The sequence below is a fragment of the Lissotriton vulgaris genome, chromosome 7 (genome assembly GCF_964263255.1).
Source record: "Lissotriton vulgaris chromosome 7, aLisVul1.2, whole genome shotgun sequence".
Taxonomy (NCBI): Eukaryota; Metazoa; Chordata; class Amphibia; order Caudata; family Salamandridae; genus Lissotriton; species Lissotriton vulgaris.
Genome location: NC_141695.1, coordinates 554,307,537 through 554,330,029, shown reverse-complemented (window position 1 = coordinate 554,330,029; position 22,493 = coordinate 554,307,537). Strand labels below are relative to the sequence as shown.

At 47.1% G+C, this 22,493-nt stretch overlaps 1 protein-coding gene across 3 annotated transcripts in view; it reads left to right on the top strand.

Annotated features, from left to right (window-relative positions):
- NARF (nuclear prelamin A recognition factor) overlaps window positions 1-22,493 on the top strand; it is a 398,106-nt gene that overhangs the window by 15,984 nt on the left and 359,629 nt on the right. The window contains exon 2 of one of the 3 annotated variants that reach the window (XM_086930650.1): window positions 3,948-4,153. The exons of 1 other annotated variant lie outside the window; for it this stretch is intronic. The gene's annotated coding sequence lies outside the window, so the exon portion shown is untranslated. Of the gene's footprint in view, window positions 1-3,947; window positions 4,154-5,109; window positions 5,131-22,493 lie in introns of those variants that run through there. One more of the 3 variants, XM_086930651.1, reaches the window with a different exon arrangement.

The following is a 22,493-nucleotide window of genomic DNA, read 5'->3' as shown; positions in this document are numbered from 1 at the left end:
GCAAAGAGATAAAATGGCCACTCGATGTTAACTTTTTCTTGACTAAACGGTTAATATCAAGAGATGCGTTGGTCAAACAATTAACCCGTTCCGTGCTCCTGTCGGCCTCCTTCCCTGGTGCTGCGAACGACCGTTGCTGCCCCGCCCACCCTTTAGAACGCCCGCACCGCGGCGGAATTGCAGCCGCGCTTAAGTCGTTAAATATTATGCAACACCAACAGGACGCTCTGATCATTCAATGTACCAAAAAATGGTGATAATTTTCGTCATGGTCGGTTCCTCTGGAACAAGAAATTTCGTTTTGTCCAAAACAGGCAAGTACTTTTCCCTCTGATACCTTTCGACAACCACCTGAGCAAAATATATAACTACATTTAAAAAAGAAAATGCACACTATTACCTCTGGCAAATCGCTAGCATGCGCATACTCATTCATGTTACTTCCATGTCATTGATGTTAAGCAACGTTTAACAGCAGCACGTAGCTCACATAAACCCTGCAAAAAGCAGGTTTCTAAGCGCTCTGCACATTCTCTGATCGATAGATAACAAAACTGCTGATGGCGCCACGTTTAAGTGACGGCAATAACACAATGTGACAAGCATGCAAGATAAAACAAGCAAAAGCATGGGGTCACGCCGCACATTTAACCTGAGACACCAGGAATGCAGCTGGCAACCAGCTGGTAGCCTGTGTGCCCCTACTCGCTCCCGAGACCCATACGCCATGGGAGGGAACATTTCAAGAGAAGGGGGTACATACTCGAGCCTTTGGTCATTTGCTTGCTTTCTTTTGTGAAAGCCTTACGCAAATGGCCAATCAAATATGTGGCAGGAGAAAAAAACAAGAGGAAAAGATGTGCGAGATGGAAGCCCTTACAATAAGCCTCGCAGGGCAGCGCATGAGCGCTGGCTCAGGCGAGACCTAATAAACGGCAAGCAAGCAACCCGGTAAGAGTAACTGTAAAGCTGAAGTAACCTTGAAAGAAAAAGAGGACCCTCAACACCCTATTGTCTTTAGCACATGCTTTTTAACCTACGTCAGGTAGACCTACTTGCTTTGTCAAAACTTTTCATTTTAAACAGATCACATCTAAGAAATCTGACTTAACTTTTCATTTTGAACCGATAAGCCTATAGCCTTTACGGTTTTGCTTGATACTGTGAACTACACAGGCCTACTAAAGTGTGCATTAGCTGGCAACCAGAATCCATACTGTTATAAAATCACAAATGTATACAAAATTACACTTGGCCAAACAGTGTGCAGCCTCCCTCAATAGGACCTAAAACGACTCATCACAGTGAAAATCCTTTACTCCGTGGGTCTGTCTTGGTGGCTTACCAACATCAAAATCCTACTATTGCAGTCTGTGAGATTACATCTAATAAATACCTTTCTACAGCCTGTAACATAGTGTGATACCTTTCCACTGTTAGAGGTCTACAACAAATAACAGATGCCTCTCAAAATAAATAAACCAGGCCTATGGCCTTGGTCGTAACTTTTCATAATTAACAAAACCAATAAATGTATAATTGCTTTCAAAGGTTTCTTTGACTCATTCGAAAGAGTAAAAAAAATAGTGCAGTGTTAAAAATATGATTGGGGTTGTAAGCAACATTACAACACTTTTTTGCGTAAATATAAACTCAGTATTAAAATGCCCTGAAGAAGTTATTATTGAATTAAATGTTGACCGAAGCTCTGTTTGATTTTTTATGAGAAAAAATACTTTTTCAAATGAAATAAAAAAGATATAAGAATGTTTAATAATATAATTATAGTTTTGTAGATTATTGTTTCCAGTTTTGAGTCAAATCTAATGTATTTATCGAGGCTAATGTGTTTTAGAACATGTGGGCCACACACCTCAAATGTAAATTTGTATCTGGGGTCAGCTTTTGAGATTGGGAATCTGTGATGCAGAAAGATTACAAATCATGGTAATGTTTCATAGATTTCCTTGTTACATTGAAAAGCTTTGCTTTATATTATGGAGAAAGCTTCAACTTGTGATCCGTCATTATTTATCACTATGTATTGGGACCCAGTTTCAGTCAGGCAGGTGCTTTCTGTTAAAATAATCCGCTGGGTGGTTCTCAGTTTAAATTGAAAATTAGCTTTGGTAAATCTGTGGGCAAGTCTTCCAAATAAGCCAGTTTTTAACTGAGGTTTGAGGCCCGCCACTGTTTAGAAATGTAAACATTATTAACTTATCAATAATGTATAAAGACAGAAAAAAAGCAAAACAATAACATTTTTAAAGCACTCTGTAAATGTGAATGCGTTTGAAATTAGAAGCTACACATTGAGTTGTCATTAGCTTGATTTGTGGGACTGGCTCGGGTACAGCAGACAGCATCTAGTATGGATGACAGGTTACCTCAATTGAAGAACTGAAATGTGCAGAAAAAAAGAGAGCATGTAATTAGGGCAAACAAGACCAAGTGAAATGCCATATTCTAGCATATTGCTTCGCCTTTTAGAAATTTAATTAAATGTTGAAAAAGCTCTTCACCTTCTCGTTGAAAGTCTGATTTTTGTGAACTTTGTTTGTAAACTAGTTACAACATTTCCTAATTTGTGTATGTGATTGATGTTTACGTGTTTCTGTATTTTTCTGGATTGTTCTGTGTTAAAAATGTGGATATTGCTTTGGCTGAGGCCCCAGCTGCCAGCAATGATTTAGTTGGGGTCAAAACATTAAGTCACCCTGAGTTAAGTAACTAAAAATTATCCTGAGTCAAATATATTATCTTGAATGATTTAGAGTAAAAAGATATTTAAAATGTTCCTTAGTAGGACAATGATAAGGAAAACATCGGATTAAAAAAAAAAAGATGACCATGTTTTTGCAATTCGTCCCTCTAATGGCATTCATTTTAAGCATGTGTGTTGTTGGTATTGGGATGTTAGTCCTATAAATCTTAGATTCTACTTATGTAGCATCAGAACTACAGATGGTCGAATTCTTACATCGGTCATGGAGCACCCACTTTAGGGTTTTTTTTAATGACACTTTGATTCTGGATCAGACTTCCAGTTACCTTACTTTGCACCCAAATTGCTATTTTTTGCAGTATATTAAAGTTGTATTTGTTTACCAAAGAGCAATGGTTCATGGCCTCTTCACTTTGTTACTTACCTTTTAATGGTATGTGGGTGCAAGTTGGTTGTGAGGGTGCTATTTTTAGGTTGTGTATTTGCTGTTTTTCTTTCGCTATTTGTATTTTAATGTATGCGGTTTGTCTCATGTTCTGAAATGCCTCGGATAATATTGTTAATTTGATCATACATGATCTACTTTGATACTGATGCAAAGGAATACATTTTATTCTCTCATTCCAAGCGAATCCTGAGATTAAAATATCATTTAAAAAACCGTCAGATGATGCCACCAATATGTTATCATTGGTGTGTTCTGCACCAGCACCTTTCGGCTACATTTCAATAATTGAAAACGAGATGATACATTGTCTGCCTGGGTTGAGCTATCCTTGATTTCTATGTTCTTAATACTAACTGAAACGATCTGTACTGAAACAAATTATTTGAAGAGATGAGTTTAAGACGTCAACAACATTGACACTGCTTTGAAATGTCAGTGCCGCATGAAAAGGAAGCTACGTTTTAAAATGCCTTCCTTGTTTGGTTCAGGTTATTTGGATTTCTTTATCTGCCTGTACCAGCTCTGAACTACGTCATGCTAATTTCCATTTCTGAATCACGGTTTGGATCGATTGGCTGAGTTTAATAATTAGACATCTTGTTCCTGAAAGCTAATAAAGTTTTATTAAAAGGAGTTAGGGGTCCGATGACATCCGCCAGGTAACTGATTCTAATTGTATGAAATAATGTAGGAAAACTTAAACTGATGGGTGGTAGCCACAATTAATTTCTTTAAAGCTATTACACGACTTCGATATTTTTTTATCCTCTTTAGACAGAAACCACACATTAAGCAACTCAAACTTGATCCTGCGTCAAAAGGAACACTGCAGCCGAAACTGCCAGGCCGGGTCCATTCTACAAAAGCAACTCTAGGCCTGTTAGGGTCTTTTTGGGCCTAATCAGCGGGTGCTGCATGTATCAAATGGCACAGTGGTCGTGAGACTCTTGGGCATACCTGTTATACTTGCGGTGTTTAAGGTTAAAAAAAAAAGTGATCAATAGAATATTTGATCTCATCTCAGTCACTTGTGATAGTTAAGCTATATAACGCACCATTTATTCGTTTGATGCAGAAGAAAGCATTAGACAGTATAAATCAGGAATTTTCTGAATGACTTGTTTAACCGAATTGATCTAAGACCCGACTTTTGCTTTAGCATAATAGCACTTATTCTAATGCCAATGGATTGATTTCTGAAACATTTGGGGTAAACAAACAACATTGTTACTGTTGGAACTGCGCACCATTAGCAGCCTTGGCAACTTTTGATATAACTGCCATACCCTTGCCCCCCTAATCCCCACCGTAAAGCGCTGAGCGAGTGAGCAACCACAACCATTCGAGGAGTATTTGTATGCCCTGACCCACCAGGAAATCTTTGGAGAAAATGGTGTATTTTACCACACACGGTCATCAGAGACTTCATTTTACCAGTTGCCTTTTCCCCCCTCATTTGTAATTTTTTCCATTCTCTCATCCGTTCTTTGGATCCCTCTCCTTTCTCTAATCATCACATCTGTTTTTCTCCTAATGCCTCATTTCTTCTGCTAGCTCCTAACTTCTTACTATCATAGTCTCCTTCTCCCCTCATTACTTCTGTCTTCTTTCTTCCCCCTGCCTCTTCTCTCTCCCTATCTCCTTTTCCTTGCTCCCTTCACTTTCATTATTTCTTATCCCATGTAATCTTATCTCCTCGTCTTGCTTTGTTTGTTCTCCTTCCTGTTTTTCTCACTAACTTTACGTCTGTCTTCTTCCTCCATACACCTCCCTTCTAGTCTTTTCATATCTGGCATCCTCTTTATCTCATTTAGGTCTGTTGAGCCTCATCTAATGCTTGGGGCACACTTAAAAGGAAGAGAACAAGATGCAAAGACAATTCTTGTGTATCCACTGTCTGGTTGCTGGAGGTTTCCGCATTTGTCCTATCAAAGTTCTGTCTCTGGGTTTGTTGTGGGTAAGTGCCTGCCTAAAACTGGATTTTAATGTTAGATGTGGAAGGACACTAGGATTACCATAGTACACTCCCAACACACACATCCATCCCTCAAAACCCAACTTTAGTGTGACTGAGTCATGGCGTATTGAGCCTGTTTGCAGTACAGCAAACATAAACTACTGAAAAAGTGGGTAGAGTTGGCCCTGTGCACTGTTAACCCATTGATTAGGGTGTGCCCAGGAGCCACTCTTACCCCAAAGATCATTTAAGGCATAAATGTAGCATGTCCAGGCACCCACTTCAAAACACTTTCTTAACCTGAAGAAGATCAAATGGGGACTGGACCAGCTGTTTATGACCTGAGAAGAGCCCTAAAGGACTGAGTTGGCTCCTTCTTATACCCAAGATAAAGAAGTGAACTCCAAGGGTCAGTTGGCGGAACTCCTGTATGGCTACAGGGAGACAACAAGCTGCAAGAGGTGTCTTACTTGAAGTCCCCAGCTGGCCAGTGGCAACTGGACCTATACTTGACCCTACAGTTTGTGCCCGGGAGCCACTCTTACCCCAAAGATCATTTAAGGCATAAATGTAGCATGTCCAGGCACCCACTTCAAAACAATTTCTTGGCCTGAAGAAGATCAAATGGGGACTGGACCAGCTGTTTATGACCTGAGAAGAGCCCTAAAGGACTGAGTTGGCTCCTTCTTATACCCAAGATAAAGAAGTGAACTCCAAGGGTCAGTTGGCGGAACTCCTGTATGGCTACAGGGAGACAACAAGCTGCAAGAGGTGTCTTACTTGAAGTCCCCAGCTGACCAGTGGCAACTGGACCTATACTTGACCCTACAGTTTGTGTCTGCCTGACACCATGTCAGTCTCTAAGTGCCTGCCCTGAGGTCCTGGGGGTAAAGGCTTTGAAGTGTACTTGTGGTGAAGTGGGACTTAAAGGGCTAAATTATAAAGTAAAATCTTTGACCTTGATGAACCTGTTCTGTGTATCTGACCCACAACCATTGTGGTAGACCACAGATTGTGCCTAGGTCTCGGTCTACTGTGACAATAGATAATCATTTGCGCTTTGTGCTTTTTGGTGCCTTTTTCCCTTAAATCTTTTAAAAACTCATATCTCTGTTTTCCCTTATTGGATTTGTGTCTCCTATGTGTCATTTTATTTATTGCATTTTTTTCTAATTCAGTTTTGAATGTACATTGCCTTGCATTTATTACTGTTTGGTACTAAATAAACTCTTTACCCATTGTCGTCAGTTAAGTTTGGTCTGTGATGTAGCTACCAGGGGTGTTGAACTCGGGTTAAGTGACTTGGAGAGTTCTCCCTGAAAAGGATTGTGATTATTCCTTAAAGTGGGCAGTCTCACATCCCAAATAATCATCCAATTTCTTGCAGGAATTATTGGGGGTTTTCGAAAAAGGTATGGGTGAAAACTTTGCGACAATCACAGTATAGTACAGTATAACTAGGACCTGAGGATTGAGAATTTCACTGTAGGGTAGTTAGTAAGCGCAATCTATTGCTAGCATATCCGGAAATGAAAGGTATGTTAAACTATGGAAGAGAAGAGGGGACAATATTTCAAAAGCATATCTGTTTCTGGGAACATGGGGAATTTAGAGGGGAACGGTCGGAACCACCATTGTACTTGTTTGATAGCATGCTTTGGCAGTACTTGAGCGAAATGCAATAAACCAAGGGTTTCTGTGACAAAAAATATTGTGCCATGTTCAAACAGCTGTGGGACCTTAGCTCCACACTTGCACCAGACTTTTTTTTTATTACTGAAACCTGGCTCAACCCTTCTTCCTCCCCCCAACATCACCACAGCAGTACCCGAAGGATACAAGGTCACCCATAGGGACCACATCAGAAGGAATTACCATAATTTACAAAGAGACCATCCAGTGCACCACCTCTACGGACAACCCCACCCTGATCATGGACCACCTCAACTTCAAGACTCCAAACTGACGGCAAGTGGACCATCCGAAGTACCCTCGCCTACTGGGCCCGTTGCACCCCTCGCCATCGCTTCCAGTGACTTCTTATTCCACAGCAAACTCAGCTTCCACCACGACGACCATAGCGACGCCAGCATCACCAACTCCTACAATGCATGAACAACATAGGACTCACCCAACTTGTCCATGACCCGAAACACACTGCAGGACACACACTAGATCCCCGAAACCGCGTCACTTGAGCCACGTCACAGAACTCACCTGGACCGACCACTTCATCATCCATTTGAACATCACCAGCACACATACTGTCGTCCACGCTCGACAGAGAACCTACCTCCGCTTGTGTGAAATAACAAAGACCCAATGGACCTTCGTCCTCAATGGCTCCAACCGCAACCCAGCCACTCTCTGGCCCAAGGTGTCAAGAACTTCAACATATGGATCACGAACTGCACCAACAGCGTCACCGCCATCAAAGACTGCAATCACAAAAGGTCCACAAAACAGGCCAGCTATTACACCGAAGAACTTAGAGCAGTAAGTGCATCTGAAAACAGCAGAAAAGGACACCACTGACAGGACCTACTTCAAGACCTCCCTAAACCTCTACCACTAGTTATTGAGGAAGACTAAGAGTGATACCCTAGTTGCTCGCATTAACTCCGGCTTCAACCACTGCAAGGAACTCTTCCTTGTCGTCAGGGAGTTCTCCAACCCCTCGGCCGATGAGAACAGCATCACCCCTTCGCAGGAGCTCTGTGACAACCTCATCAATTTCTTCAACCACAAGATCTTCTCCATCTACCAAAACCAAAAGCCTGCTGACCTCCTCGATCTACACATCCACACAGAAACCAGCTCAGACTATCAACTGACCACTTGGAATCTGCTCAACACCCAGGAAAACGGCCAGCTTGATGAATTCTATCCACTAAGGAGCACCCAATGACCCGTGCCCACACCACATCACTAACCTCAGAAGCGACAAAATCATTCAACAACTCACCTTTCCACTGAACACCTCGATAACCATGCCCACGTTCCCAGAAGCCTGGAAACACGCAGAGATCAAACCCCTTCTCAAGAAGCGATCAACCTAACCCAGCAAACTCAAGAACTTACTGCCCATTTCCTTGCTTCCCTTCCCGGCCAAGGTACTGGAGAAAGCCATCAACCAACAACTCACCACACATATTGAGCAAAACCATCTACTTGACTCCTCCTAGTCCGGATTCCGCAGGAATCACAGCACAGAGAGACTGCCCCAATCGCAACTACAGATGACATACAAGCTCTCCTCTACCTAGAAGAGATGGTAGCACTGATCCTCCTCAGCCTCTCTGCATCACTGGATATAGTTTTTCACCACAAGCTGATCACCAGGCTACACGACATTGGCAACAAAGGGAACGCTCTCAGATGGATCGCCTCATTCCTCCCTGGAAGAACTCGGAAAGTCTTCCTACTTCCATTCACCTCTGAACCCAGGTAAATCATTTGCGGTGTCTCCCAGGGCTCATCCCTCAGCCCACTCTCTTCAACACCTTCTTGACACCCCTGGACAACATTGTAAGATCCCACTTGCTCAGCATCATATCATTTTTTTATTGTGATATCAACAGAGCAAACAAGGAGAAAACATGTCTTATCTCACACCATCCTAAAAAGTGTTGCAACACTCAAGGATCATCACACAGCCTTTCAGCCCACATCCCGGAGGCCGGGCGGCGTAATTCCAGGAGCTACCGATGGCTCTTGCAATGATATGACCTGTGAGTTCTATCAGCACATTTTTAATCACATCTTTTCATTTATAACCTTAAAAACAAAAATAAACAAAAAAAACAAGAGATGCCAGTTCAACTTTCTTCATTACTGTAGACCTGTGGTGAGTTAGCGTCTTATCAGCCCAGAGTCTCAAAGCAAACAATGTACCACTTAGGCGTTCCCAGACGCGGAATTCAAGCCTAGACACCATTGTTCAGGTCAAACGCCCTCAGTACCAGCTGCCCCGTTTCCATCCAGCCCGAGCGTGCAGCTCTCCGCTTCAATCGTCTCACTCCCTGCTGCAGTCGTGCCCTGCCGTCCCCTGTATTCTAGGTATAATCCCCAAAAATTCTTGGGCCTACTTCTGGGCGGTAACAGCTTGCTATAAGCCTCCGCTTGCGTGCACCAATAAGTCAAGTCCCTAGTCCACTGCTCTACCTTGGGGTGAGGGCTTCTCATCCAGCACATAGCTAACCTCCTTTTCGCCATCAACATACCCGTGTAAATTATTCGCCTCTTTGTCTTCGGCAGAGGTTTTGAATAACCCAGCAGTGCTAGCGCCGGGTTCAGTGTAACCTCTTCTTCCAGAATCCTGCTTAGTTCGTGAAACACTGCACTCCAAAATTGTTGTGCCCCCAGGCACTCACAGGCCAGGTGCAAAAACCCTGCACCCTGCGCCCTGCATCTATCACACCTCGCGCAATCCCTCAGGCCAAACTGGTGTAGTCTTTCCGGGGTGTGATATACTCGATTAACAAACTTAAAATGCACTAATCTATGCCTTCCATTCAAGGAAATGCGCCTTGTGTTAGTGCAGCAATAACGCCACATTTCATCGTTCACAGCCATGCCTAAGTCGCGCTGCCAGTCTAGATGTGCCTTGCTGTACCCAGTCTCCCTATCCATTATGGTTATCTTATATAAAGTAGAGACCATTTTTTTCGGAGTATCAGTCTTCATCACATGCGTAAGTTCTAAAAGTTCTGGGGGTTCCTGTAAGTGGTCACCTAACTGTTCCCACCATGCCTCCCTAACACGGTGAAATTGAAAGCAGCAGTCCAGTGGGCACAACATCTTGTGTAGCGATGTCAGCAACCATTTTAAGAGTCCCATCTATAAACATGTCCGGCAACGTGATTACACCTAGTGCATTTAATGCTGTAGTCACACCTTTATCCTTACCTGGCGCCAACGGGGAATACAACCACGCCCCAGCGTGAAACTGCAGCAGCGCATGCCAGGCATGCCTCTGGGAGTTTAGCGAATCTAGCTGGCCCGTACAGCAGTCCGCTGGCTCAAATATAACAGCTGGAAGCGAGAGTGGCGCCGCAAATAGTCTTTCTAGTTTTATAAACAGCGCATTTTCTCTATTATGAATCCAGCTGTGTATGTGTGCTCTCTGCGCCACACGATAGTATAGATCAAAATCTGGGGCCCCCAGCCCTCCCAGTGGGTATGGCAGAACAAGGGTTTTCCACTGTACCCTTGCCTGCTTTCCAGCCCAGGCCAATTTTATCATCAGTGACGTAAGACGGATGAAAAAGCATTTTGGCAAGACAATTGGTATATTCGTGAATAAATACAGCAGTCTGGGCAGGACCACCATTTTCATTATCGATATCCTGCCTAATAGGGAGATAGGGAGTCCAATCCAGATGTCAACATTAACCTCCAATCGAGCCATGGCTTTACCATAATTCTCACGGAAGACCACCTCAGAGTCCGTGTGCAACTGAATCCCTAGATAACGCACAGGTTCTGTGGTCCACCTCAGAGGGTATTCCATGTCAAACTGCTCTGTAGCAGCAGTAATGGGGAACGCTATAGATTTATTCTAATTAACTGTCAGCCCATAGAGAGCACCAAACAGTACCACTTCCCGAAGGAGCGGCACCAAATTCTTTACTGGGTCTCTGGCGTATAATAGCGTGTCGTCTGCGTACGTCGTTACGACTAGCTGGTAAGTAAGGAAATTGAGTCCCCGGTGGCCGTGGTATTCTCTCAGTGCGCATGCTAGTGGTTCTGCGACCAGCGCATAAAGCAGGGGCGACAAGGGGCAGCCCTGTCGCGTGCCCCTGCGTATCTGTATCGGGTCTGTGACATAGTTCCCCAGTTTAATGCGAGCTGTTGGGTCTCTATAAAGCACCGCAATCCTCTGAAGGAACACTTGGCCTAACCCAAGCCGCGTGAGCACAGCTCTCAAGAAAGGCCACTCCACGGAGACGAACGCCTTCTCCATATCTAAAAACACAGCCAACGCCTTTGTGTCTGGACGTGTGTGCTGAAAAGCGCCAAATGCCGTTCTCAAGTTATATGTTATATTTCTGCCTGGCACAAACCCGCCTGCTCTGGGGCAACTAGCTCCGGAGTCAGCAAGGCCAATCTAGTTGCGAGTATTTTAGCGTAATTTTTTGTGTCCACATTTAGTAGCGACAACGGTCTGTAGGAGCCACACTTCTGCGGGGGGTTTTCTGGCTTTGGGATGGCCACAAATATCGCCTCCCTCATAGATCTAGGCATCTCACCCGCGTCGTACATATCAGCGAACAGGGCAGAAAGATGTTGTAGCAGCAGGTCCTGAAAAGTTTTATAGTAACTAACTGTTAGTCCATCTGCCCCCGTGGCGCTACCCGCCTTCATCCCACCCAAGGCCTCTCGTATCTCATCATTCTCTATAGGGTGCATTAAAAACTCTTTGCACATCCGTTAAGAATGGAAGTTGAATATGTTCTAAATAATCTAATATGTCCTCCTCGCTCCCCGTTGGTTGTGAGGCATATAAATCCGAATAGTATTCCCTGAACCTTTATGCTACCTCCTCCTCAGTTGTAAGCAATACCCCCTCCTCCGATTTGACAGCTGTGACCGCTATTTTCGGCCTTTGTTGTTTCATCATGTTTGCCAGAACCACACCCGGCCTGTACCTTTCCCCATATACCCTAGCTATGGCGTAATGGCCCAAATGCTTAACCTCCGCGTCAGCTTCCTCCTGATATTCCACTAGTAGGCCTTTTATATCCTCCCTGGCAGTGTCATCGTGTCCCGCTAACTGCCGCTCTTCACACTCTGCCAGATGCCGCTCTAAGTGCGACAGCCTTTGACGAATCGAGCGAAGCACCCCCGAATGTTTGCTCATAGCCACTCCCCTAATATAAACTTTGAACGTCTCCCACACTGTCTGGAAACTATCCACCGATCCTATAATAGTGTCGAAGAATGTCTCTATCGCTTCATACATCGCCTCTTCGAACAATGGGTCCTGTAGAGAGTATGGCAGGAATCTCCATGTGAATGGAGGAATTACTTTTCGCGGCGTTGTAAACGTTATAAGTATAGGTGAATGATCTGAGAGTGTGCGGGGTAAAACGTGACATTTACTTACTTGAGGGATGAGTCTTGTAGAGGCCAGCCAGTAATCTATGCGTGTATGTATGTTATAAAAGGCTGAACAGTGCGTATAACCTCCCAGTTCTGGATATAAGCTGCCCCATACATCTGCCAAGTCCTCAGCAATCAGAATCCTGTCAAGTTCCCTAGCTGCCTTTGCTTGTCTCCTGTCTGGGCCACTCGATCGGTCCACATCTGGACATCTAGTCATATTGAAATCTCCCTCCCTCAAGACCAGGATACTCTCTTGTCACGTCAGTCAGCTGTTTGTAAAACTCAGGGCTGTCATAATTAGGGCCATACACATTCTCTACTAGCATGTCCACCCCTCTGCCTGCAACCTGTGATAAGACATATCTACCCCCCGGGTCTGCAAACAGTATCTTCAATGTGTAATCCGATTTCTGGTTTACCCATGTTAGTACCCCGCGTGCGGGAGTCGTGAAGCCAGCTGCATTAATCTGCCCTTTCAGGCCCCTAGCTTGCAACCTTAGACTGTTCGCCTGTAAATGTGTCTCCTGTATTAAAGCCTGGTCTATATGATGTCTAGTTAAATAATTCAGAACCTTGCTCAGCTTCCGATAGTCGTTTAAACCGCACACATTCCACGTCGGGGCTCTCAGCATTCCCAGCGTGGCGTCTTCATCAATCCCACAAGGTGTCCCTTGCATAGTTGCCAATGTTTGCTATTGTACTCTCCACAGTTGCAACCTCATACAGTCTGATATTGAAAGCGCAATTACCGGGACCCCACAACCCCAACCTCAAAACGTCCCACCCGCCCATCCCACCCGCAGCGGACCTCCCCCAACTAGGTCGCGACATATCCAGTCCCTGGACCAACCCTCTTCTCCCCCCCACCCCCCCACCCTCCAACCAGTATCCCCAACCGTAGTGTCACCACATGTGGGTGGAGGTTGCTCCGTACTAGTAATAGAAACCAAATGTAAACACAGTACTTGATTCTCGTTGCTGCTCCTCCAGCCGACAGTTATATTACCCCACTTTCGCCAGGGGCGGCAGTCACTGCAAATCTCCCCCTCCACCCAGCCGAAGAGATTTCAGTTGAATTTGCACTGCTAGCCATGTAGGCTCTATTCAGAGGCCTATAGCAGTACATCTCTCAGTCCTGTTCATCCATGGCGCCCCCTGTAGCTTCATCTATTAATTCCCGTTCTGGGGTTCTCCTCCGCTCCTTAGCCCAGTTTTTTAGTGTCTTTTGCAAAGCTCACGGATCCTTGAAGATGTGGGATTACCCATTTCTGTTTACTTTTAGCTTTGCAGGGTATAACATAGCATAGTGTAGGCCTTGTTCGCGCAGTTGTTTTTTCATTGGTACGAAATGTTTCCTCGCTTCCTGAACTTTGGCCGTAAAATCAGGGTACAATGAGATATTGGAGCCTTCGTATGTTAAAGTCTGCTTTTCTCTGGTGACCCGGAGGGCCGCATCCCTATTCCCATAGTTGAGGAACTTCGCGATAATTGGACGTGGCGGGGCTCCTGGCTTTGGACGCGGGGGCAGAGACCGGTGCGCTCGCTCAACGATGAACGTGGTAGAAAATATCTCTGCGCCCAGTAGCGTCGTCAACAATCGCTCTATAAAGGGCTCCATTTTGCCCGTGTGAGTCGTTTCAGGCAGTCCAAGGATGCGCACGTTACAGCGCCAAGAGCGTGCCTCCAAATCCCCCGCCTTATCTTGGAGCAGCTGTAACACCTTCCCCAATTGCTTGTGGTTTGAGTCAATAGTTGTTTGCACCTCTTCAACTTCCGTAATCCTCCACTCCGACATATTCTATCTATCAGCGTGTTTATCAAGTCTCTCCCCCATCCTATCCATACGGTATGTTAATGCATCCATCTTTGCCCCTAGTGAGGAGATACCTTCCTGTAGCCCCTTCTCCATGGACTTCAGTAGGCTTCTAATATCTTGGTCCTGTTCTGTTCGGGAAACTCCAGCATGAATCTATTATTTGGACTCTGGTTGCTGCGTAGGATGTGTTGCTTGCCTAATAAAGAGATCTGGTTGTGGTGAGAGGCACTCCAAAGGTGCCTATGACCCACATCAGAAATTGAGGTTTTTCCTTCCACTTCTCTCCTCCCACCACACTAACAAGGTGACGGAACCCATCCATGACCTCTGAAATTGGTTCTTGGGTGGTGCATGCCTACCAGAGACTATTTGCTGATAGCCTGATGGGACCTGAGTAGTTGGCCAGTGCAACTGTGACGTGAGAAATGATGAGGACTGGTGCGCACTGGCATGTTGTGGAAGTGCAAAGCAGCTGAAGACTGGGGTCTGGTTCAAGATTGGCCTTTCCACTACAAACAACAGAAACAGCACTGAGTAGCCCTGTACCCCTATTGCTGTACCGCCTACGTAATCAAAAGGGACTGGGAGACCGACAGGTGTTCTATTTTTCACCCTTATGGCACACATCAGAGAGAATCAGATGCCATCCTGGATGAAGAAGGTCTCACCACTATGGAGAGCGTGTCCCTGAATATGGCCAGGTTGCTGGAAATGCAGAGCCCTATACGGTGCATAGGGAATTAAGTTTGCTTTCTGGAGGTTGTGATAAAATGCTATTTTTTCATGGTCACCCCTGTTTTTTTATGAATTTTATTGCTTGGAAAGGGGCTTGTCTTTTCACAACTGGATGTAAGGTGAGACCTAGGGAAGTTTTGGTTCCCCCAACAGACTGGCACCAAAGCCAGGGGGAGCGGATCTCCCCCAGAACTGGTTTTGAGTGACCACAAAGTGGGGAAATGCTGATTTCACTGACCACACCTCTGGGTGGGCATCAAGACTCTGTCCATTTTGGATTTTGAGAGTAAGGTGCACTGTAGTGTTTACAGTAGGTCAAACATGAACTGCTGCAGCAGTCGTAGGGTTGCCCCTGGGACATTTACCTATTGCTTAGGGAGGAGCCAGGAGCCACCCCCACCCACTTGTTGGTGCTAGACATAAAGGTTTCAGCCCAAGACAACCTCTTCAGATCACTCTCTGGATCTGCGGAAGAGACGAAGAAGGACTTCACCTGCAAGAATACCTTGGGGCTTTACCTGCTCCTACTTCTACCCAGGACAAAGAAGTGGACTTCAAGAGTCATTTGGCTGACTTTCTGTGTTGCTACAGGCACACAACAAGATGCAAGAGGCATTTTCCATAAAATACCTAGCTGACCAGTAGAAACTACACCTGGACTGGACCCTACTGGTGGCCTCTGTTGGAGTGAGGCTTAACCCCCATATGCTGTTTCTGAGGACCTGGGACACTTAGCTGTATCTAACTGGACTTCTAACAACTCTGAAAAGTTGGTACTTCCAATTTTGGAATTCCAGATCTCAGGAGGAATGGGAACAATCACTGAGCCAATCTACCCAAGGCACAACTTCTCTGGGCTGAAGAAACTGATTTTGCCCACTTGAAGCTTCTCCGCAGCAGCAAATTAGTTTCCGCAGCCCAAGTGGTACTCCTTGTCAGATGCTCTCTGAACGTAGAACAGTTGACTGGGCAAATGTGCCAAAAGTATCCAGCCGACACAAGGACTTCCCTAGTGGCTAAATTTGAATGTTCCCACTTGAACCTTTTCCCGCCCCAAACCAACCGCATCAGCGAAACCTCTTTTGTCCGCTATCTGACTTCAAGAGAACTTCCTCAGACACAGCCTGCAACCTTCCCCATTGGAAGATTTAAACTTCCATTTAAAATGTCCGACTGGGACTAACTTAGTTGGGGTATCTGACCGGTGCTCCATCGCAAGTCGACCTGAAGTCACCTTGGTGCCAGTCAACTACACCCATAGACTTTCATTGATGTTTAGTGTTTTTTTCTCTAGTTTTCCTTAAATCTTCTAAAATGTATATCTCCTGTTACCTTTATTTAATTTTTTTGTCGTTTTGATGTTATTTTGTTTATTAAATTGTACTTTTGTGTTACAAAATTGAAGGGCGATATTTATTTTGACTTTTTAACTGTTTTGCTACTTCTAAATGCTTTACACATTTTCTTCAAATTAAGCCTATCTGCTCTGTTCCAAAGTACCAGGCGTTGAGCTCAGGTTTAAATGATTAAAACCTTTATCTGTCCTGAACAGGTTAGTGAATTTAGATTTGTGTTGGGTTTCCAATCACCTCAATTGTATTTATTTTTTTCACAGATGAGTCTCTTGAATCGCTTAGGCATCTATACAAGTCAATCAATCAATCAATCATAGCATTTGTATAGCGCGCTACTCACCCGGAAGGGTCTCAAGACGCTGGGGGGCGGGGGGTCTGCTACTGCTCGAAGAGCCAGGTCTTGAGTTACTTCCTGAAGGAAAGGTGGTCCTGGGTCAGTCGGAGGTGGATGGGGAGGGAGTTCCATGTCTTGGCTGCCAGGTAGGAGAAGGATCTTCCTCCAGTAGTGGCTCTGCGGAAGCGTGGAACGTCGGCGAGGGCGAGGCTGGTGGATCGTAGCTGGCGGGTGGGAATGTAGAAGGTTAGGCGGTTGTTGAGGTACCTGGGGCCCAGGTCGTTGAGAGCCTTGTCTGCGTGGGTGAGGAGTCTGAACGTGATCCTCTTGCTGACGGGGGGCCAGTGCAGGTCTCTCAGGTGTCCGTAGATGTGGCTGTGTAGGGGGATGTCCAGGATGAGTCATGCGGAGGCATTCTGGAATGCGTTGGAGTCTTTTCTGAAGTTTGGGGTGTTTCCGTAGTCCAGTCGGCTGGTGACGAGTGCCTGGGTGACCGTCTTCCTGGTTTCGGTGGGGATCCACCGAAAGATCTTTCGGAGCATACGCAGGGTGTTGAAGCATGACGAAGAGACGGCGTTGACTTGTCTGGTCATCGAGAGGGAGGAGTCCAGGATGAAGCCCAGGTTATGTGCGTGGTCCGTTGGCTTGGGAGCAGTGCACAGGGCAGGGGGCCACCAGTAGTCGTCCCAGGCGGAGGGCGATGATCCCAGGATGAGGACTTCCGTCTTGTCTGAGTTCAGTTTCAAGCGGCTGTTCTTCATCCACTCAGCGACGTCTTTCATCCCTTCGTGTAGGCTGGTTCTGGCGGTGACTGGATCGTTCGTGAAGGAGAGGATCAGCTGGGTGTAGTCGGCGTAGGAGATGATGTTGAGGTTGTGTTGGCGTGCGATGGCTGCAAGGGGGCTCATGTAGACATTGAAGAGGGTGGGGCTGAGTGATGATCCTTGTGGAACGCCGCAGATGACTTCGGTGGCCTCGGATCTGAACGGGGGCAGGCCGAACCTCTGGGTTCTTCCGGTGAGGAACGAGATGATCCATTCCAGTGCCTTCTCTTGGATTCCGATGTTGTTGAGGCGTTGCACAAGGGTGCGGTGGCAGACCATGTTGAACGCTGCGGAGAAGTCCAGGAGGATGAGGGCCGCTGTTTCCCCGTTGTCGAGCAGGGATCTGATGTTGTCTGTGGCTGCGATGAGGGCGGTCTCGGTGCTGTGGTTGGCTCGGAAGCCGGACCGCGAGTGGTCGAGGGATCCGTTCGTCTCGAGGAAGCCGGCAAGCTGACTGTTGACGTCTTCTCGATTACTTTGGCCGGAAAAGGGAGGAGGGAGATGGGACAGTAGTTCTTGAGGTCAGTGGTGTCCGCTGTTGGTTTCTTCAGGAGGGCGCTAAGCTCGGCGTGCTTCCAGCTCTCCTGGAAGGTGGCGGTGGAGAAGGAGGTGTTGATGATGTCCCGGAGTTGGGGTGCGATGATGGAGTCGACTTTGTTGAAGATGTGGTGGGGGCAGGGGTCGGTTGGTGGTCCGGAGTGGATGGTGTTCATCACGCGGGTGGTGTCTTTAGGTGCTGACCAGAGTCCAGGCGCAGAGGGTGGTGGTGGGGGGCGTTGGCTCGGTGGTTGGGTGCGTGGTCTGTGCGCCGAAGCTGTTGTGTATGTCGGCGATCTTGCTGTGAAAGAACGAGGCGAGAGAGTCACAGAGGTCTTGCGAGGGAGTGATGTTGTTGTTTCCGGCGCTGGTGTTGGAGAGCTCTTTGACGATGCTGAATAGTTCCTTGCTGTTGTGGGCGTTGTTGTCCAGTCGTTCCTTGAATGCTGTCTTCTTGGTGGTGCGGATCAGCTGGTGGTGTTTGCGGGTGGCGTGCTTGAGGGCAGTCATGTTGTCTGTGGTCTGGTTGTTGCTCCAAGCTTTCTCGAGGGTGCGGCAGTTCTTCTTGGAGTTCTTGAGTTCGTCTGTGAACCAGGAGGCTTTCTTGCTGCCGGGTCTGCTGGTTGGGGTCTTCAGTGGTGCGAGGTTGTCTGCGCAGTTGGTGATCCACTGTGTGAGGTTGCTGGCTGCTTCGTTGGGGTCCGTTGCGCTGGCGGGAGGGTTCTGGCTGAGGCAGGTGGTGAGTTGGTTGGCGGTGATCTTGTTCCAGCTCCTGGGAGGAACCTGTTGCGGGTGGTAGTGGGTCGTGGTTCTTCTGAAGCTGAAGTGGACGCAGCTGTGGTCCGTCCAATGAAGTCCGGTGGAGTGGCTGAAGGAGATGTGCTTGCTGGAGAAGAAGACTGGGTCAAGCGTGTGGCCGGCGTAGTGGGTGGGGGTGTTCACCAGTTGCTTAAGTCCGAGGTTGGCGAGGTCGTCCAGCAGGGTGGTGGAGTTGGTGTCGTTGTTGTTCTCCAGGTGGAAGTTGAAGTCCCTTAGGAGGATGTAGTCGGTGGAGGGGAGGGCGTGCCGGCTGATGAAGTCTGCGATGTCTTCGCTGAATTGTGTGCGTGGTCCCAGGGGCTGTAGATGAGGGTGCCTCTGAGGGTGGTCTTGGGATTGGTGTGTATCTGGAAGTGGAGGTGTTCAGCCGTGGTGAGGGTGTCGTCTGAGTTGGTCGTAATGCGGATGGTGTTCTTGTGTACGATGGCGATGCCTCCTCCTGTCTGGTTGACGCGGTCCCTCCTGGTGATCTTGTACCCATCCGGGATGGAGATGGCGATGTCGGGGGCTGAGGAGGCGTTCATCTAGGTTTCCGTGAGGAAGGCGACGTCTGGTGAGGTTGTGTCGAGGAGGTTCCAGAGTTCCACGGCGTGTCTGTGGACGGAGCGGGTGTTGAGCAAGATGCACTTGAGGTGGTTGTTGCTGGTGCTTGGCTTTGCGGGTGCGGTGCAGGTTCGGAAGCAGGTGGAGCGGCAGGCTTTGCAAGTAAAGGGTCCGTGGGTGCGTTTCGGGGTGGCTCGGTAGCAGGCAGGGTTCCGGCCGGCATTGAGTGCGTTGAGGGTGGCGGCGTCGTAGGTCCGTCGAGTGGTCATGCATCGGCGATTGCCAGGGGTCCTGGCGCTGGGCGCGGGCCAGGCGCGAACGGGCACAGACTGGCTTGCCTTTGGCGCACAATCGGCGCGCCCGCTACGCGTGCTCGCTGCGTGTGCGGACTCTGCCATAAGTGGAGAGTGGGGGGGAGGCGGGAGGAGGGAGGAGCAGCTGGGAGGTTGGAGAGGGGTGGCGAATGGGAGAGGGTCGAGGGAACAGAAGGGGAGGGCGTGGGACCGCGGGGGAGCAGCGGCAGGGAGCGGGGTGTAACAGCGGGGAAAGGGGCTAGAAGCGCTAGAGCAGGAGGACAAAATCAGGGGCACAGGCACAAGTACGAAAACACAAGACAGGGGGCTAAATGCAGAGGACACAATCAGGGGCACAGCAGTAGAAAAGATACAGTGGAAAAAAGGCAACTACGATGACCAAATTGCAGAGGACACAATCAGGGGCACCGCAGCACAGGAAACACGGCGGGAAAAAGGCGGCAAATATGAGCGGCGGTGGCAGCAGGGGGACCGGGTGACTTCAGCAGGAGCCACGCGGCGGGTTGAGCGACCGGCGCTGACGAGGTCAGGCTAGGTCAGGCTAGGTCAGTTGGAGAGACCAAAGAAAGAAGTACATCAGAGAATCCAGTTTGGAAACTGTGTCGTTGCCATTTCGTCTCTTCTGGAGATCAAAGAGGAGCAGTTAAAAAAACTGCATGTACAGTTCTTCAGCAGGTGACTCCAGTGGTAGTGGTGGCGAGCAGTTGCAGACTTCTCATGGGTGCTTGGGCTCAAAACTCAACAATCACACAGCAGTGCGGCAATTGATTTCCAACCCAGTGCTTTTTAATGTACCAAACGAACACTACACATGTAATAATGTTCTGGTACAATTTACTGACAAAGCCATGGAGATAGCGCACCTCAATGCTATCGGTCTCACTCCTGGGTTCCCCTCCTTCCTCTCTGGTCTAGACAGTTCCCCTCTTTGCAGGAATAGTTGTAGTAGTATGAATTTAAGATCCGGGGAAGATTATCCGCCACCCCTTCGTAAATTGTTAATGCACTTAGGGCCCGATGTAGGTAATCCCAGATTACCGATTCTTAAATACTGAATCATACCGATTCGGTATTTAAGAACTGGCAATCGGGATGTAGGTAATTTTACCGATTTTATTACCGAATTGGTATGATTCGGTAATTACCAAATCGGTATTTACCGAAATTGCCATTCATTCCTATGGGTCTGGAGGCCCATAGGAATGAATGTCAATTACCGAATCGGTAAATACTGATTCGGTAATTGGGGGAAACATAGAAGGGATTGCAGGGTGTCACTTTGACACCCTGTTGCACCCCTCAATTGTGCATGGGTGCACATGTTGCAGACATACATGCCCTTAGGGCATGTATGTCTGCAACATGGCACTGTTTTAAAAGCAAAAAAAATGCTTTTTAAAGGGTTTTCATTATTTACCACCAACTTCTAGTTGGTGGTAAATAACGAATGCTTTAACCCCTGTAGCACTGATTACAGTGCTACCTACATGTCAAGATACAGATTCGGTAATTTAACAGAATCTGTATTTTACCGAATCGGTAAAATTACCCCCCGCTTGCGAACCTTGTTGCAGCAGAACCAGGCAGCCTTGATTACGCAGTTCTCATATGAGTCTTTTACCTGATGACACCTGGGGCATGCCAACTGATCTCCATTCTCTTTTTCTTATCATCTTTATTCTGACAAATCCCACCAGCACCCATGTTCTGCTGCACCTGGCAGGCTCCTTTCCTCCCTCAGTAGGCTGCCTGCCTACATGGTGCTCAGGTCTGGTGAACAGTTAATTCCAGCATGCAAGACTTAGGTGATGTTCCCTCATCTCTTCAAAGCTGTCTGTTAGGCAGACACCAGTTCTGGTTGCAAAGTAGTCCTCTGAGTAGTCTGTGGAGTACTCCTTTGGGAACCAGGAACCTGAACCATAAGTGGGTCAACGGCAGGGCCGAACTGAGAACCCAAAGCAGCCCGGCAATTTTGTAGAACCGACCCCACCCTTGGGGGAGATGGGGCTGAAGGGGGTGCAAGTGTGAAGCACTGCTGCTTCTGTTTCTGGCGGCCCATATGGCAACATCACTGCAAAACCGACCCCCAGTAACAAAAAAACAGCCCCATGGCTGCAAAACCGCCCACCATGCTTCCAGCCTCCTGGGAACACGCCTGATGCTCGCTACGGGCAGTCCGGGCCTGATCGCACTTTTATACAGTCAAAGAAGACGGATGTGGATCCACTGTTGCACTTTCAGACCCGATTAGGGTGGTTTCGTCTTTCAAGTGGTCAATCCAGGCTGCTCTCTAGACACAGCCTTAGTGTAGAGTGATGCTCCTCACAGCACCCATATACACAAGTCACAAAGAGGTGAGAGATTTCTGCACTCACAAGAAGCACATCCACACACAAAGTAGTCCTCTTTAACGTCAGGAACAACTATGGTAATGTGTCCGTTTTTGAAACACAAAAATACTTTTAGCCTGACTGCTTCATCAAGAATAAGGATTTTCACAAACTATGACAAAACAAGAGAAGCCAAAACCAAAAGGCTGGTGGCCAACACCAGACCTAATGGCACAGGTTGAGTACAGTTGCAGGCAACACGGACACAGTGACCGCACTCCCCTGCTGTGTTCCCTTCGTGTTTGTTTTAAAGACAATCTGGCTGAGTGTGCACAAACTACACCAGCAGCTGCCATTGTTGGGTGCCAGCAGCGATGCAGATGAAGCATGAACCCAAACTTTGGAGTGGTGCACCACTCGTTATTACAAGACGGTTGGTCAATAAGTCATATGTTATAGTTGGAATTGTCTCGATCAGTCCTTTATTTTCAAAAATGTCCAAATACAAAAAAGCCAGCCAACGCGTTCGTTCATATACAATGAACTTCTTCAGGGCTGTAAGTAGCAATATATAACATGTAAATATATGTACAGAAAAACACATTCATATGTACATGACACAAGACATTTTGTGACAAAGTAGTGGGCA